Raw genomic sequence first — 15,327 nt, forward strand, 5'->3', positions numbered from 1 at the left:
CCAGAGGCTTAAACTTGCTCCCAGTCATCACTTCTGCTGTCACTACCTCTTTAGTGCTCTTTATTCTGACCATGTTAAGACAGTTGTTCCTCTATTGTTTCTTAGTTATGGTGCTGAGCAGAGAACTAGATCTATTCCTGATGATAAACCAATCAATCTCAGCCCACTGGGTGTAATCTCCAGGACTTCAACCCTTTTCAGTTATTAGTTTTCCTATTACCTAATATTCAGAGTCTGCCTCTTTGATGTCAGAGGTGTGTTTTTTTTTTTAACATCTGAATTTGATGCCATTGCAGATGCTAGAAGTTGCCAGAAGGCTGTCCTCCAGATAACTGTCCCTTGCTCTAGCTTGTATCGATGTTTTGTTGCAATTAGCATTCAGAATATGCACTGTCATCTTATTAAAATTTATATTTTTTAATGGAGAAAGCACATGGAGAGGTGATTGTGGAGCTGTAGTTTACCCTTGATCTTCTTGGATACCCGTGTCTAAATTAAGCTGAACCTCTGGGCTTCTGCTATTTCTAAACAGGCATCACAATTTACTAAGGTTAATGCCTGGGGGAACATTAACTTTGCAGACACTAATCTAATTCAGTGCCATCACAAGTGCATAATGCAGGAATTTGGAGTTTTGCCCAAAAGCACTATTCAAATGAAGATTCAGTTGGCAAGGGGTGGGAAGGTGGGTGTGGATAAGGGAAGGAGAACTCCAGATATGGTTATATAGATATTTTAATGCCTTTCCTTTCCCTCGCCTCTCAGAGGTTATGTTTAAGTATTGCAGAGAGATGCTAAATAAATCTTCAGACTATTATGAAGAAATCTTAATGAAGGTGTTTCATCCCATGGTACGTTTCTGATGCTCATAATCACTCAACATTCACTGAGCATCTATGTTACATGGCTGACCTTGTGCTAGGGTGCGGACACAAAGATGAGTAATTGTAAGCCATCGCAGTATGCATAAGCACCTCAGGGCGCCCAATAAATGTTAGTTGAATGAAGGCACCATTAAGGAGGTCACGGTTTGGCTAAGGTCACTTAAAGGGCCTCCAAGCGTTGAGACATTAATTGTGCAATTCTAGTTCCACACAGACCATAACCATGTCTTTTGCCATACAGACCGAAAAGGTTTGGGCCCCAGGTGAAGTGAGGGGGAAATACCATGTAAGACCTTGCGCAACAGGGTCCAGGGCCGTATTTCTTGATCTTTCTCTGTGCTCACACCCTGCATATGGTTGCAGGCACTTAACCGGGTTTGCTAGTTTCAAGAGCGCTCTGTTGCCGCTTTCGGAAAAGGTAGCATTTGGGGTGCTGGTGGTCAACGACTGGAGGTCGCAGGGGAGAGGACTGGGGAAGAGAGGAGAAACGAAAAAGCCAAAAATTTCTGAAAGATAACCTTTCACTTAGGTCCCCGCCCCTTCCTTTGCCCCGAGCCTGAAATGCACCCGGCCACCAAGTCCTCCACTTCTCAGAGCGATAAGCACTGATTAAAGCTGAAGGCGGACCCCCGTCTCATAGACATTTCCTCAGTTCTGATCTTTTTCAAATTGCTCTCCTCCCAGGCCTAGCCCGAAGGGACCCCGCGGCTCAGGGCCAGCTTCCCCGGCCACACTGGGCTGGTGACACGCAGGCGCCGGAATCGTAGCCACGCTGGGTCTTCCCAGCCTGGTCCCCGGCCCAGGGAGGGCCGGCGCCGCCGAGCGCTTCCCCGCGTGCGGGGCTTCCCACAATGCACCGCGCCGGCAGTGGCGGCGACCGCGGCGGCGCTCTAGCCGCGGCATGTCTGCGTCTCTACTGCTCTGGGAGGAGGAAGAGAAGGAGGAAGAGGAGGAGGAGGAGGGGGAGGAAGAGGAGAAAGGCGCAGGGGTGGGAGCTGTTGCCGAAGCTGCCACAGCAAAAGTTCTCCCCCCTCCCCCCTTCCCCTCCTCTTAAGGCCCCTAGAAAGGTTGAAGCTGCCGCCGTCTGCAATCGGTGACCGCGCGACTCGGCACCCGCCCGCGGTAAAGCGCTCGGCCTGGCAGGCCCGGGCCCGGGGGAGGGAGGGGGAGGGGGCGGCGCGCGGGGGGAGCGCGCGGCGGTAACGGCCTGACCCGGGGGGAGCGGGCCGTGGCGAGGCCGAGGGTGGCCAGGGGACCGGCCGAGGCCGAGGGAAACGCAGGAGCTGGCTGGGGGACGGGAGGAAGCAGGGCGCGGATGGTGGGTTGGGGGGTTGAGAAAGGATAATGACGGGGGTGGCTGAAGCGAGAAGGCGGCCTCCGAGGCCTGAGGGGGGTGTCAGAGGTAGGGAAGGAGGTGGGATGGTTGCACTGGGTGGCCAGAGGGTGCTGGGTGTGGGTGTGAAAAGCTTAGGAAGACACCAGGTCTCTGATCACCGTGCCTGGTGCAGTGCTTTATGCACCGCAGGCCTCAGTCACTGTTGCTGCCTGAATGTGTTCTTTGGGAGAAGGGAAGGGCAGGGGTTGGAGAAAAGAGAATCCTTGCAGGAAACGTAGTGGGAGCGTGCACTAGGAGAGAGGCCGGAGGGAAAGATGCCGGGTAGGTGGAGGAATGCAGGGGGTGGCTGTGGAGGAGTCTTGAGGATTCTGGGGGGGGTGTTCATTGTGCAGATACATTAGGTATTTCGTTGTGGAAAGAACTGAAGCGTTTCTAAGGAAAGAAAAGAAGGGATATAAGGAGTTTCCCTGAATAGAAAGGGTAGGTTTGAAGCAAGAGGGAGTGCTAAATACTGGAGAATATGAAGAGAATGCATGATAGAATAGACAGATGTAGCAGAATTAGTAAGTGTTGGCCCAAGGACTAAAGAGTTATTCCAGATGGGCCAGGATGGCCTAGTTCCGAACCTGTTTGGGCTCTTCTGTAGATGACATCCGGTAAGTGCGGGTACCGGCAGTGGTTGGGGTCACTGAGAATTAGACCTTAGTCTGTCGTTTGGTCTGAGACATTTTAGACCTGCACCAGTGAATATGAGAATCTCTGAAGCAGACCTTAAGAAAATGCCTGGCCTACAGGGATTCTCTAGGCCATGGAGTTTAGATTTTAGCAATTTTGAAATATTATCACTTACCAGAGGCTGGGTGAACTCTATGCTGGCAGATGCTGGAATGGAAATTACTTGACTTGGCGGTTTTCTTCTTCACTGCCCAGCTTATCTGGTCCAAGAGAACTGTTGCCATATTATGCAGCTTGGGTTGCAGTACACAGGGTTATAATTAATGGTGGGGAGAATTCATGCTTGGTGGCCCTTCTTTGGAGACTCGATTTGTAGCTCACGTTAGTCTAACTGACTGGATTGGTTCCATAACCCTGGGGCTGGTGGGAGATCTTTTGCCATTCACTGTTCCTGAATGGATACTCTCACTGAGGCATGGTGGTATTGAAGAAAATGCATCAGCCTACAAAGTGTGGGCCTGCAGAATGGAGGATTAGGATATCTGTTTTGGTCTTAAGTTGCAAGGAGGTCAGGACTGGTTGTTTTGAGGTCTAGGAGAACCTGAAGAGACTGGATGATTCTAGAGCCAGGTTGGAGGGGGTACTAGCATTTCCCTATCAGGAAATGTACCCAGGCTGTTGGATTTGCTGAGCTCACACCAGACTGGATTTTGAAGAGGGAACTCTGGGCTAGAACCATACCCTTAAAATGTATCTGAAAATTAGTCACCTTTTATATTATTAAGAAAGACTATATACACATTATGTTGTTATATGTTAATTAATTAAACTGAAGAGAGGGTAGTATGAAAAACCCTTTTATGGATATAGAGGGTGGAGGGATTAAACGCGAAGACAGAAATTTGGGGGAGGGATGGGAAAATTCAGTCATTCATTCTTTCAGCAAATAACTCTGAAGGAGAATAATTTAGCATTTGAGTAGATAAGGGCTTTTATTAAAATTTTTCTTATAGAAATAATCCAGGATTATTTTTAAAACATCTGGAAAACTTTCCATGTCAGTACATTTGGAGTTATTTGTTCTTTTTAAGGGCTTCAATGTATTACATAGTAGCATGTACCCATTTTTATTGTCATCATAGTATGAGAAAGTCTGTTTTCCTTCCCCTCTTTGGCACTGTATATTATCAGTTCTTTTAATTTTTGTAAGTTTAATGGATTTAAATAAAGTATATCATTATTTTTCTCTCTTTTAAATTATATGAAATTATACATGTACATAATTTAAAAAATTGTCCTGAGGGAGCTTATAATGAAAAGCAATAACCCCTGTCTCACCTGTCCATTGCAGTCCCACTTTCCAGAGACTACTTTTAATCATTACTTTTTATAGTTCTTATCATGCTTTTCTCTAGGTCTCCAAGTAATATGCATGTACTCTTATTTCTTGATTGATCAAAATGATGTTAAAAAAGGAGTCAAGAGACTTCTTACTATGAGTGGAAAGGATTTGTGTCACTGTCATTATACCTTTTCTCCTTTTCAAACTTTGATAGTTATTATTTTAGCTTTTTAATTGATATCTTTATATCTTTAATATTCTTAAAGAAAAACATTTAAAATTAGACTGGAAAAACTGGGTGAGATGATTAAGGGAAGTTTGATGGATGGACCTTTAGGAAAGACTAGGTTGTAGGAAATAGCATCTTTGCAGCATAAGTGTTGCTGGTTAGAGATGAGGAGGAGTTGCTTGGCAGTGATAGTTGTTCATCTTGGAAGTAGTTACCAGGTCAACTGTGCAGAATTCTTTGACAGTCTTCAGGAGAGTTTTAGTGTGGGGAATCTGGGAATGGATTAAAATGATCCTTGATTGTTCTTTCCAGGCTTCTGTGGCAGTTCTTATGTTTAGGAAGGAATGGATTGGTGTGAATATGTGTTTCTTCTTTGTGGAGGAGAGAGGGAGGGATGGGGAAATTTGATAAGAGGGAGAGGAGGATGAGGGACAGGGTATGATGGAGATGGTGATAATTTTGTGGGAGGCTGAAGAAAAGGTAAAGAATTCTGAGGACATTTGGATATAGTTGACTGTGAAGGAGATTTTTACAGTGGTGAGACAGATTTGTGGCAGTCTTTAAGGAAATTAGCATATTTAAGTCACTAATAAGTTGGGAATATGGTGGAAAAGAGCATGCTGCTCATGTATTATGATAGATTCATAAAATACTCGTTTTTGAAATTTAGTATGAGGTACAACGTCCCTGAGTCAGGGTGACAGATATTGGGCGTATAGAAAGAAAGATGTTGCTCCTCTTTTCAAGAGTCTTTTGGGCAGGCTAGGATCTCCAAAATAATGTTAAATAGAAGATGCATTAGCAGGCATCTCTGTCTTATTCTTTATTTAAAGGAAATTCTTCTAATACATTTTATGGCTTAAATGGTGCTTAGTAGTGGTTTTCATAAACCCTTTGTCAAGGTTAAGAAAGTTCCCTTGTATTCCAAGCCTTATAAATTAATACATAGTTAATTTTTCTAAATGTTTGATGCATCGCTGAAAATAATATCAAGTCTTCTGATGATGGCTGTGGTATTTGACATATATTCATTAGATTAGACTTGTTAACTTTGCTGTACTGAAATTGTTGCCGGATGGTATACTAAGAGAGATATATTAAAACTGCCATTATGATGGTAGATTTGTAAATCTCAAAAAAAAAAAAAAAAAAAAAAAGAGTCTTGTTTAAGTAAACCCACCTCTTGAGAATCTTCCTTACTTTGAATAAGAATAGCATTCATATGTTGATTATATAGTGCTAAATCTTATATTAGTTTATGGGAATTATTTCTCTTTGTTTTGCAAATGGTAGCTAGATTGTAACCTGCTCTAGATCTGAGACTTTCTTTAATCTCTGGGGAAACTCACAACAGCTTGTTTTTTTCAATTAATTAATTAATTAATTAATTTTTGGCTGTGTTGGGTCTTCGTTGCTGCGTGTGGGCTTTCTGTAGTTGTGGCGAGCGGGGGCTACTCTTCCTTGCGGTGCTCAGGCTCTCTCATTGTGATGGCTCCTCTTGTTGCAGAGCGTGGGCTCTAGGCTAATGGGCTTCAGTAGTTGTGGCACACGGGCTCAGTAGTTGTGGCGCATGGGCTTAGTTGCTCTGTGGCATGTGGGATCTTCCTGGACCAGGGATCGAACCCGTGTCCCCTGCATTGGCAGGCGGATTCTTAACCACTGCACCACCAGGGAAGTCCCAGCTTGATTCTTTAAAAAAATTTTTTTTTAAATTAATTTATTTTATTTATTTATTTTTGGCTGCGTTGGGTCTTCGTTGCTGTGCGCGGGCTTTCTCTAGTTGTGGTGAGCGGGGGCTACTCTTTTGTTCCGGTGCGCGGGCTTCTCATTGTGGTGGCTTCTCTTGTTGCGGAGCACAGGGTCTAGGCACCACGGGCTTCAGTAGTTGTGGCACGTGGGCTCAGTAGTTGTGGCTCGCGGGCTCTAGAGCGCAGGCTCAGTAGTTGTGACGCACGGGCTTAGTTGCTCCGCGGCATGTGGGATCTTCCCGGCCCAGGGCTCGAACCTGTGTCCCCTGCATTGGCAGGCAGATTCTCAACCACTGCGCCACCAGGGAAGCCCCCCAGCTTGATTCTTAAGTGCTTAGTAAGTACTTGTTGAATGTTTGATAGAAAGTAGTGTTCACCGTTACTGATGGTGGTGGGACTGTGTGGAATTGCTGAGCACTATGGAGGTATTGCAGACAAAATTGTGTGTGTATGTATTTGAGAGAGTGAAGGACAAAGGGATATCTGACTGGGGAAGGCCTTTAGATATAAGGGAAGGCAGAATGGATTAAAATGGGACTGGAACAATCCTGCAGAAACACCTAATGGGTGGGACCAAAGGTTCTCTTCTAATCTGAGGCTAGTTTAATCTGAGTAAATCTGGTCTGGAGCTGGGGGCTGGTTTAATTTGGATTTTCTTACCTTAGGCCTAAATGACTGTTTAGAGATCTTTAGCTGTTTTAAGAATCTGTCTGATTTAATTCGTTTTTAGGATAATAAAAAAGTGTTAGGTGAAGTTTCTTCCCTCAAGGAATTTATGGTATTTTTATTCTCTTAGGGGGAGAAAGACATTTGTGAAGTAATTCTATAACAGTGTAAGATTTCAGAAAATTGATTTTTTCCTCTTTTTTCCCACAGTTCCCTGGCTCTCCCACAGTCTGCGTTTTCCCCACAATCCTCCATTCTTTCCTAAAATTCCCTGTCCCTTCCACTATTCTTTTTCCTCCCAGAATCTCCATCTCTCTTACAATTCCGCATATATCCCCAAATTCCCTTTCTTGCCACTCTATCACAATTACCCCTTCTTTCACAAAATTACCCCTTCTTTTACAAAATTACCCATTCTTTCTCCAAATTCCCTATTATATTCCACAGTTCTTTCCCTCCCACAATTGTTTCTCTCCCACAATCCTCCATTCTCTCCCACAATCCTCAGTTCTTTCAGAAAATTGATTTTTTAAAACAAGTATCAAAAGTATACAGTACCTCCAGATGAGGATTTTTGTATTTTGGTAGTCACTTTCAGTACTAGTGTTCAAAACATTTTTAGAACACCTTTTCTGATTTATCGTCTAGCACATTATATACAGTTTACTTATATATTGAGTACCTATTGTGTGCTCTTGAGGGGAGGGAGTCTATAAAGGTGAGTAAAACATGGTCCCTATTCTCTAGGAGTTCATAATCCCTCTAGGATGGCACAGTTACAAATAATACAAGGCATAATGTTATTCTGAATGGTCTCATTGGGGACAAATCTTTTTAGTTTGAAAGATTTGATTTTTAGAAATGTTGAAGATCTGTCAGTATCAAGTAGTGTGAATAAAGAATAGTTTTGGTTTAAATTTAGTTAGTCATAGAAATGGGGATGATTTTCTTGATTGACTTATTAACTAACTTTGGAAAGTACTCCCAAAGAGGAATTTGGAAATATTTTGAACAGTGGCAATAGCTTCACATGTAATTAGTTAGGTACAAGATGAATTTTGGTTAAATGCATCAGATGGTTGGATAGATGGAGTGAATAAATAAGTAAGTGGTAGCCTCCCAAGGTAACTGTTTTAAAGAGGACCACACTGATTTTAATACGTAAATAAATTCTGGCTCTGTTTGTTAACAGTTCATTACTGTGAACAAGGTAGTTTATGATTAAGTTCCCACATGAGTTTTACAGACAGTAAGTGCTGTAGGAGTTCAGAGAATGGAGAAATGAGCATTGGCTAAGGTTTGGGGAAAGGATTTAAGTGTACCGTACTTTAGCTGGATATTTGAAAGGATTTCTTAGGGATCTCAGGACAGGAACTAAATTGCTCCAAATTTCTCTTGCAGCCCTAGAATGAACCTAGAGTCTGGATCTATTTTTGTCTGAAGGCTTTCTGCCTGTTTCATTTTAGCTACTCCTACTGGTTGGTTCCTTTTCAAATTCACCTTTGCTGGGTAGATTTTGAGCCCCCTGAAACAACTGGTGGGGGGGGTGCTCTATTTCCATCTATGTCTAGTATAACTTGTAGTTTTTCCTTTTTTGAGCCTGTACCCCACAAATGACTTAGTCTCCGTGAGTGAAGAGTATGAGTCAACTCGGCTCTGTTTCCTGCATGCTTTTCTCAAAGTTGCTTTCTGAATTACAGAATAGAATAGACAAGAGAATTGAGGACATGTGTCCAGTAGACACGTGCTTGTTGAATAAATGAATGAATGAGAAAGTATCTGAGGTAATTTATCTAAATTATCTATATGTTTTGTTTCAATTTATTTATTCATAACCTGCCTTTTTCTACAAAGGGTTTAATGGGGCTGACAAAAATATGTATACCATAGATGAATTGAAATAATTGAAGTCTAGTTGAAGAGAAAATGAAAGAAATACCTGTTTAAAGAATATAAGGCCTATCATTATGGATGTTAGAGAACTAAGAATAAAGTGGAAGATAAGCATTGGAGAAGGAAAGGTGTTATTTGATGGAAAGTATGATTCTGAAAGAAGAAAAAGGTTATTGATATATGACAGGTTATGGTTAGAGGAAAGCAAGGGAAGATTGAAGGTAGAGGATTATTGGAAATGGCTAATTGTGGGAGGAAGATGGTAAGACTGTTTGAAGGATGAGAGTTTCAGAAGTTTGGAATGTAGTGGAAATTATTTATGATGTTGATTTATAACTGAGGTTTCAGAAAATAATGGGATGAGTTTTTTTAGTCAGCAGGTAATGCACATTTGTTATGTGCAAAAGCACTGTTAGATGCAATCAGGGATACATCCTTTGGGATTTAGATTCTAATAGAGGGGCTGGACTTGAGCACAAGTAACTACACTGTGATCACAAATGTATTATGAGAAAAATAATGTTACTTAAGTTAGAAGGTGGGAAAAAACATTTGATTAGGGGAAAACCTGGGACTGCATTTAGTAGCATGGAAGTGGCATTTTAGCTAGTCTTTGAAGGGATGGACAGGATTCTCACTGGCAGAAATTATTAGAAAGAACATTCCAACCCAAGGGATTAGCAAAAGCAAAAGCATGGAGGTGAGAAGCCAAGGAGATGTGAGGAATAGTGAGTTGGTTTTAATTTTTTTTACTATGATCCACAGTAAGGAAAACATGTCGTATCTTCACCTAACATAGGCATGTATGAATGTTTGTGTATATGTATAAAACAAAAGGTTTCAATAACAATAACTGTCCTTACCATGTTGGATGCACTCTATGTTTTCTATTATTGTTTGGCTAAAAAGAAAAAAAGAAAAGATGGCTGTCACTCATTAAACTGATTTCATGATGAACTAAATAATTGATCATAACCTGTAGTTTGGAACACAGAGTTCATGAATAGGGCATACTTTGATATAAGGTAGGAAGGCTCAGTTGGGGTTGGGTTGAAAATGGATGGCCTTGAAAGCTAAGCTAAGTAGTTTGTATTTGATGTAACACAGTGTTGTGCTTGGTAAGCAAACAAGCTGGGTTTTAGTTTTGTCCCTTCTACTATTTACCTCCACTATGATTATGGAGAGAATTACTTCCTTCCTGAACCTCAGTTTTCTCATCAGGAAATTGATAATCATTATACCTTCTGGCAAGGGTTGCTGTGAGGATTAAAATATGTTAGTCTAGGATTTAAAGCATGCATAGAGCTATTGAACTTTTTTTGAGTAGAGAATTGAACCAAGGACTGTATATTAGATACCTTAATCTGACAATAGCTATACCATACAGGATAGATTGCGGGCAGTGTGGTGGTAGAGTATGATTGCAGGTGAGAAGCCCAGTTAGGAGGCTACAGGAGAAACTAAGAAGGGCTTGAATTAATTTGATAGCAGGAGGATTAGAAATGAGGGGGTGGGATGTGACTGGACGGAGAGAGGAGGGGAAGATGACTAGAAAATTAGAGTTGGGGAAAGAGTCAAAAGGCAGCAGCTGAAATTGGGTTACATCTTTGGGTAGTTTGGTAGGGTACATTAGAATAGATAGTTACAGTTTCTTGCATGTAGTAGGTCCTCAGTTGTTTGCTGAATGATTAAATATGTAAGGTGAGGAATGCATAGTGAGTGAAGACAGCGATAGATAGGTTTGAGAAGGAGGGTTTAGATTGGAGGGTGCTGGGCTTCCCTGGTGGCGCAGTGGTTGAGAATCTGCCTGCCAATGCAGGGGACACGGGTTCGAGCCCTGGTCTGGGAAGATCCCACATGCCGCTGAGCAACTAGGCCCGCGAGCCACAACTACTGAGCCTGCGCGTCTGGAGCCTGTGCCCCGCAACAAGAGAGGCCGCGATAGTGAGAGGCCCGCGCACCACGATGAAGAGTGGCCCCCGCTTGCCGCAACTAGAGAAAGCCCTCGCCCAGAAACGAAGACCCAACACAGCCAAAAATAAATAAATTAATAAATTAATTTTTAAAAAAAAAGAAAAAAAAAGATTGGAGGGTGCTTTTGATGGTCTGCCAGGATTTATTAATTCAGGAAATATTTTTGTATACTTACTGTGTGCAAGGTTCTGTTGTAGGCAGGTAGGCAGTATGAAGGATACACATTTATATACGACATAAACATGTTCATATTCTTCAGGAGCTTATCCAGGGACAAAAATGTGTACACACCTGTCTATGACAGAAGTACTATGGCAGGTTCAACTTTGTGGACGAATTGGTATGTAGCTTAGAGCTTAAAGGATAAATAGGATTATAGTAGGCATGATGATGAGGGTTGGCATTCCAAGAGGAAGGAGTGATATGAGTGACAGTGAGAAAAATTCTGGATATGCTGAGGGGTTGGTGGTCTACGTTAGCTGGAATTTAGAGTTCATGTTGATGAATGGAGGAGAAAATAAAGCTGTAAAGTAGACATCTAAAAATCCAGACCAAACTGGTTTTTAAAAATTTGTTGAGAAATAACTTATACAGAATGCTCTCCAAGGGGGGAAAGTGGAGGGGGTGGGGTGGTGGTGGTGGTGGGATGAATTGGGAGATTGGGATTGACATATATACACTAATATGTATAAAATAGATAACTAATAAGAACCTGCTGTATTAAAAAAACAATAAAGATTCAAAAAAAAAAAGAATGCTCAAATCTTAAGAGTACAGGTTAATTTTTTCTTTTAGGTTTACATTGATGTAATCACCACCCAGTTCAATACAAAGAACATTCCCAACATCCCAGAAGGTTTCCTCATGTGTCCCCTCCAAGGTGATGTCTCCTTCAACCAAAAGTAACTACTATTCTGACCTCTATCACACAGAGTAGTTTTGTACGTTTTTGAATTTCATATTAGTGGAATCATACTTCTGTGTCTGGTTTCCTGTGCTTACCATATGTCTGTGAAATTCATCCATGATATGTGCAGCAGTAGTTCATTCTTTTTCATTGCTCTGTGGGGTTCATTATGTGAATATACCACAATGTATTTATCCATTCCATGATTGTTGGAAAATTGAGTAGTTCCTACTTTTTGGAAATATAAAGAGTTTTAACTTGACTCAGTATGTAGTGGAGAGCCACTGATGATTTCTGAATGGGTTTAAGAATACTAATCTGGTGACCTGTTTTGTTTGTTTCTCTGTTTTTTGCAATGAGGAGAACCTAGTAACTAGAAGATTATGACAGAAGTGTGAAGTATTGAGAATCTAAGTTGGGATAGTGGTAGTGGGAATAAAAGGAAAGGGATTGATGTAAGAAATATTTCAAAGAAAGAATTGAAGGATTTGATGGCATATGGGCTTTTGGGAAACAGTGAAGAAAAAGAGAAAAAGAAAAGTTAAGGGAAACTCCAGGACCTTTAGTTTGGGTGACTGTGAGAATGGTGCTGCCATTAAAAGAAATTATTGGATCCATTAGCAGAACCATTTTGGTGGGGAAGAATGGCTACTTTGGTTTTAAGACACACTGACCAGTATGTGAGGCACCAGTGGAAGTATCTAAGGAGAGTTATCTAGCTAGAGTTAAAAATTTTGGCTTCAGCTGAGGAAAGAGTTCCAGTGGAGATTTGGGAACGTGTACATAGAGTCGGTAATTGAAGCTACTAATTCTGGGTTTGGTAGGGCGCTGATGGCTGTAAAATTATCTGGATTAATGATTGAGGTGTTAATTGAAGAATTTAGTTTAAAAGCAATAATTATGTATTCTAATTTCTCAGGAATAAATTAGATTGTAGCAGAAGGTGATGGTTTAAAAATTATTTTGGGGAGCTGTGGGGGAAGATACCCATATGAGGATAGAAAATGTAGAAACAGTGGTAAGGGATGAAACCCTGAAGGGGAGAGGATTGGAGATAGCTCCAGGACAGAACTTGGGAAAAATACCCACTCTTTGGGCTAAGAAGAGGACTAGAAGTCACTGGAGACAGAAGAAGCAACTACAGAGACCAGAGTAGAATCGTGTTACAGTGATGTAAATCAAAGGAGGTAGTTCAAGTGTCATTGCCAAAGAGAGGATAAGAACTTGGGTGGTGGGTCATAGGATTTGGTCATGGAATTGTTTTTTGGTCTTCAAGAGAGCAATTTGGAGACTAGAGTGCATAGGGTTAAAGGGCTAAGTGGGTTGGGAGAATATGGAAGCATCGGCTATAGGAACTGTATTAAGTTTATTTTAGGAAGGAGGAACAACTCTTTTTCCAAAACTGAAGGCAAGAAGCAACAGATGGATGAAAAGATACAGCATTTTAGAAGCTATAAAGGGGATTTGATTACAGGTGGAGAAGTTGTGATCTGAGGGAATTTTATGGAAGAGATCGAGTATTTGATGAGATTAAGAACTTAAATGTGAAACTGATTTGGATTAGTCAATGAGATGGAGAGTTGTATTTAGAATAAGTCAGTTGTAGAAGATTTCATAGGTTTCTGGTGGCACTTAACACCTAGTGTGTGGGTGTGGAAAAAACAGATGGTGAAGATTGTCTCTCTTTGGGGAGATGCATGGTGAATGTAAATGGGAGGTCATGATATTCCGGAGAGGGCAGTATTAAAATGGCTGATGGACAAATTTAAACTGTGTAGGGAGATAAGTGAAGCCAGAAGGAGGTGAAGAGCAGGTGTAGACCTAGAAAATAAAGTAGTTGTGGTTAAAAAAATAAATAAAAGATCTCTGAAGTTACAATCCTAGTGGTACAGCACTTCCAATTGATGATCTGTTTTCAGTATATATGTGTGGGTGGCTGAAGTGCAGATGAAGGTTTTAGGAGTTGAGAAAGGTCAGCGTGCAGTTCTTCAGCACCTCAGTCACTGAGGATAATGACTGAATATGGGACAAAGTAGAATTGAAGTCTTTGGGGAAGGAAGGTGGGAGGGATTCTGGAACCTGGTAGATGTTGCAGATGGAATGGTTTAAGTGAGTAATGGGAACTGCAAAGAGATTTTTTTAGTGATAGAAGAGCAGTGGGAGTGGCCTTGTGGAACAAGAAGAAGCAGTTGGTGCTTTTATCAAGCTGAAGGAGTAGGAGAATGGATAGCTAAGTCCTGAGAAGCAGGTTGTTGAGGAAAAGCCAAGCTTGAGATAAGATGAGGAGGGATCCAGACAAGAGGTGATAGTGATTGAATTGTTGTGGCATGGTGATGGAGATAAAAAGATGGATTTGTTACATTCACCAGTTCTTTAAATTTTTTATAAATAAATTATACTTGCAAAATCATTTCCATTCATGTGTAGTATACCGAGATAAATTCAACTGAGAGATATTCGTGGATTAGAAATGAGACAATGAAAGAAAAAAAATGGTGAGGTGGAGGTGTACTAATATGAAAGGCAAAAGACATGGGGCAGTTTGTTGACAGTAGAACATGGATAAGCTGATAGGAGCTAGTAAATGGATAGAAATGAATGAGGAGGTTGGAGTTGCCCTGAATAGGAATAAGAGTAAGCCGAAGAGGACAGTGAGTAGCTTGTAACAGAGAAAATATGGAGAAAACATAATGCTACCTAGGAAACAATGCCAGGACCCTATTCCATCTCTGTGCATGTAAGGACAATCCTTGCTATCCTTGACATTATAAAGGTGATAGTATGTCATGCATAACTTTTTAAAAAAATAACATGAATGATAGAAACATTGAGATCTTTGATCTCTACTTGAGTGCCTCAAAACCACATCAAACTTTGTTTGCAAAAATTGTGTGGTGATAACTTGTATATGTAAAGAGGTTCAGGTAAAAAGTGGAAAGAATGGGGTGGATGGTAAAAGGAGGTGTCCTAAGGGATCTAAAATGGCTTCTGTAGTTTTTTTTTCTTTTTTCTTTTGGCTATGACTTTTATCTCATATATTTCTTAGTGTTCTTAGGAGGGTGGCCTGCTCTGTTTTTTCATTTCATTTATTATCTATATAGGTATACGGTTCTAAATATGCTTTCTTATTTCTAGTTATTCATCATTTATTGAACATTTCTAAAGGAGCTGTCATGCCAATTCCAAAACCAAAAGAGAGCTAAAACTGAAACATTGCTTTTTTTGTTTTGTTTTATTTTATTCTTTTTAATTAATTAATTTAGTTTTGGCTGCGTTGGGTCTTCGTCGCTGCGTGCGGGCTTTCTCTAGTTGCAGCGAGCAGGGGCTACTCTTCGTTGTGGTGCGTGGGCTTCTCTTTGCGGTGGCTTCTCTTGTTGCAGAGCACGGGCTCTAGGTGCGTGGGCTTCAGTAGTTGTGGCTCACAGGCTCTAGAGCGCAGGCTCAGTAGTTGTGGCGCACAGGCTTAGTTGCTCCATGGCATGTGGGATCTTACCAGACCAGGGCTCGAACCTGTGTCCCCTGCGTTGGCAGGCGGATTCTTAACCACTGTGCCACCAGGAAAGTCCCTGTTTTGTTTTAAGTCTTCAGCATTATCACCTCAGGGCTTGAAACCTTCATCATCTTCCATTGATGGTGTTTAAGACCTAGACCAGGCCTCTTATCCATTGGCTTT

The 15,327-nt window shown here is 41.4% G+C and overlaps 1 protein-coding gene across 2 annotated transcripts in view; it reads left to right on the top strand.

Moving 5' to 3' along the window:
* Positions 1-1,793: 1,793 nt before the first annotated feature.
* Positions 1,794-15,327, top strand: part of ZNF148 (zinc finger protein 148) — a 133,587-nt gene continuing 120,053 nt past the window's right edge. For both annotated transcript variants that reach the window (XM_057545334.1, XM_007182782.2), the window contains exon 1: positions 1,794-2,006. The gene's annotated coding sequence lies outside the window, so the exon portion shown is untranslated. The remainder of the gene's footprint in view (positions 2,007-15,327) is intronic.

This window comes from Balaenoptera acutorostrata, chromosome 4 (assembly GCF_949987535.1).
Source record: "Balaenoptera acutorostrata chromosome 4, mBalAcu1.1, whole genome shotgun sequence".
NCBI lineage: Eukaryota > Metazoa > Chordata > Mammalia > Artiodactyla > Balaenopteridae > Balaenoptera > Balaenoptera acutorostrata.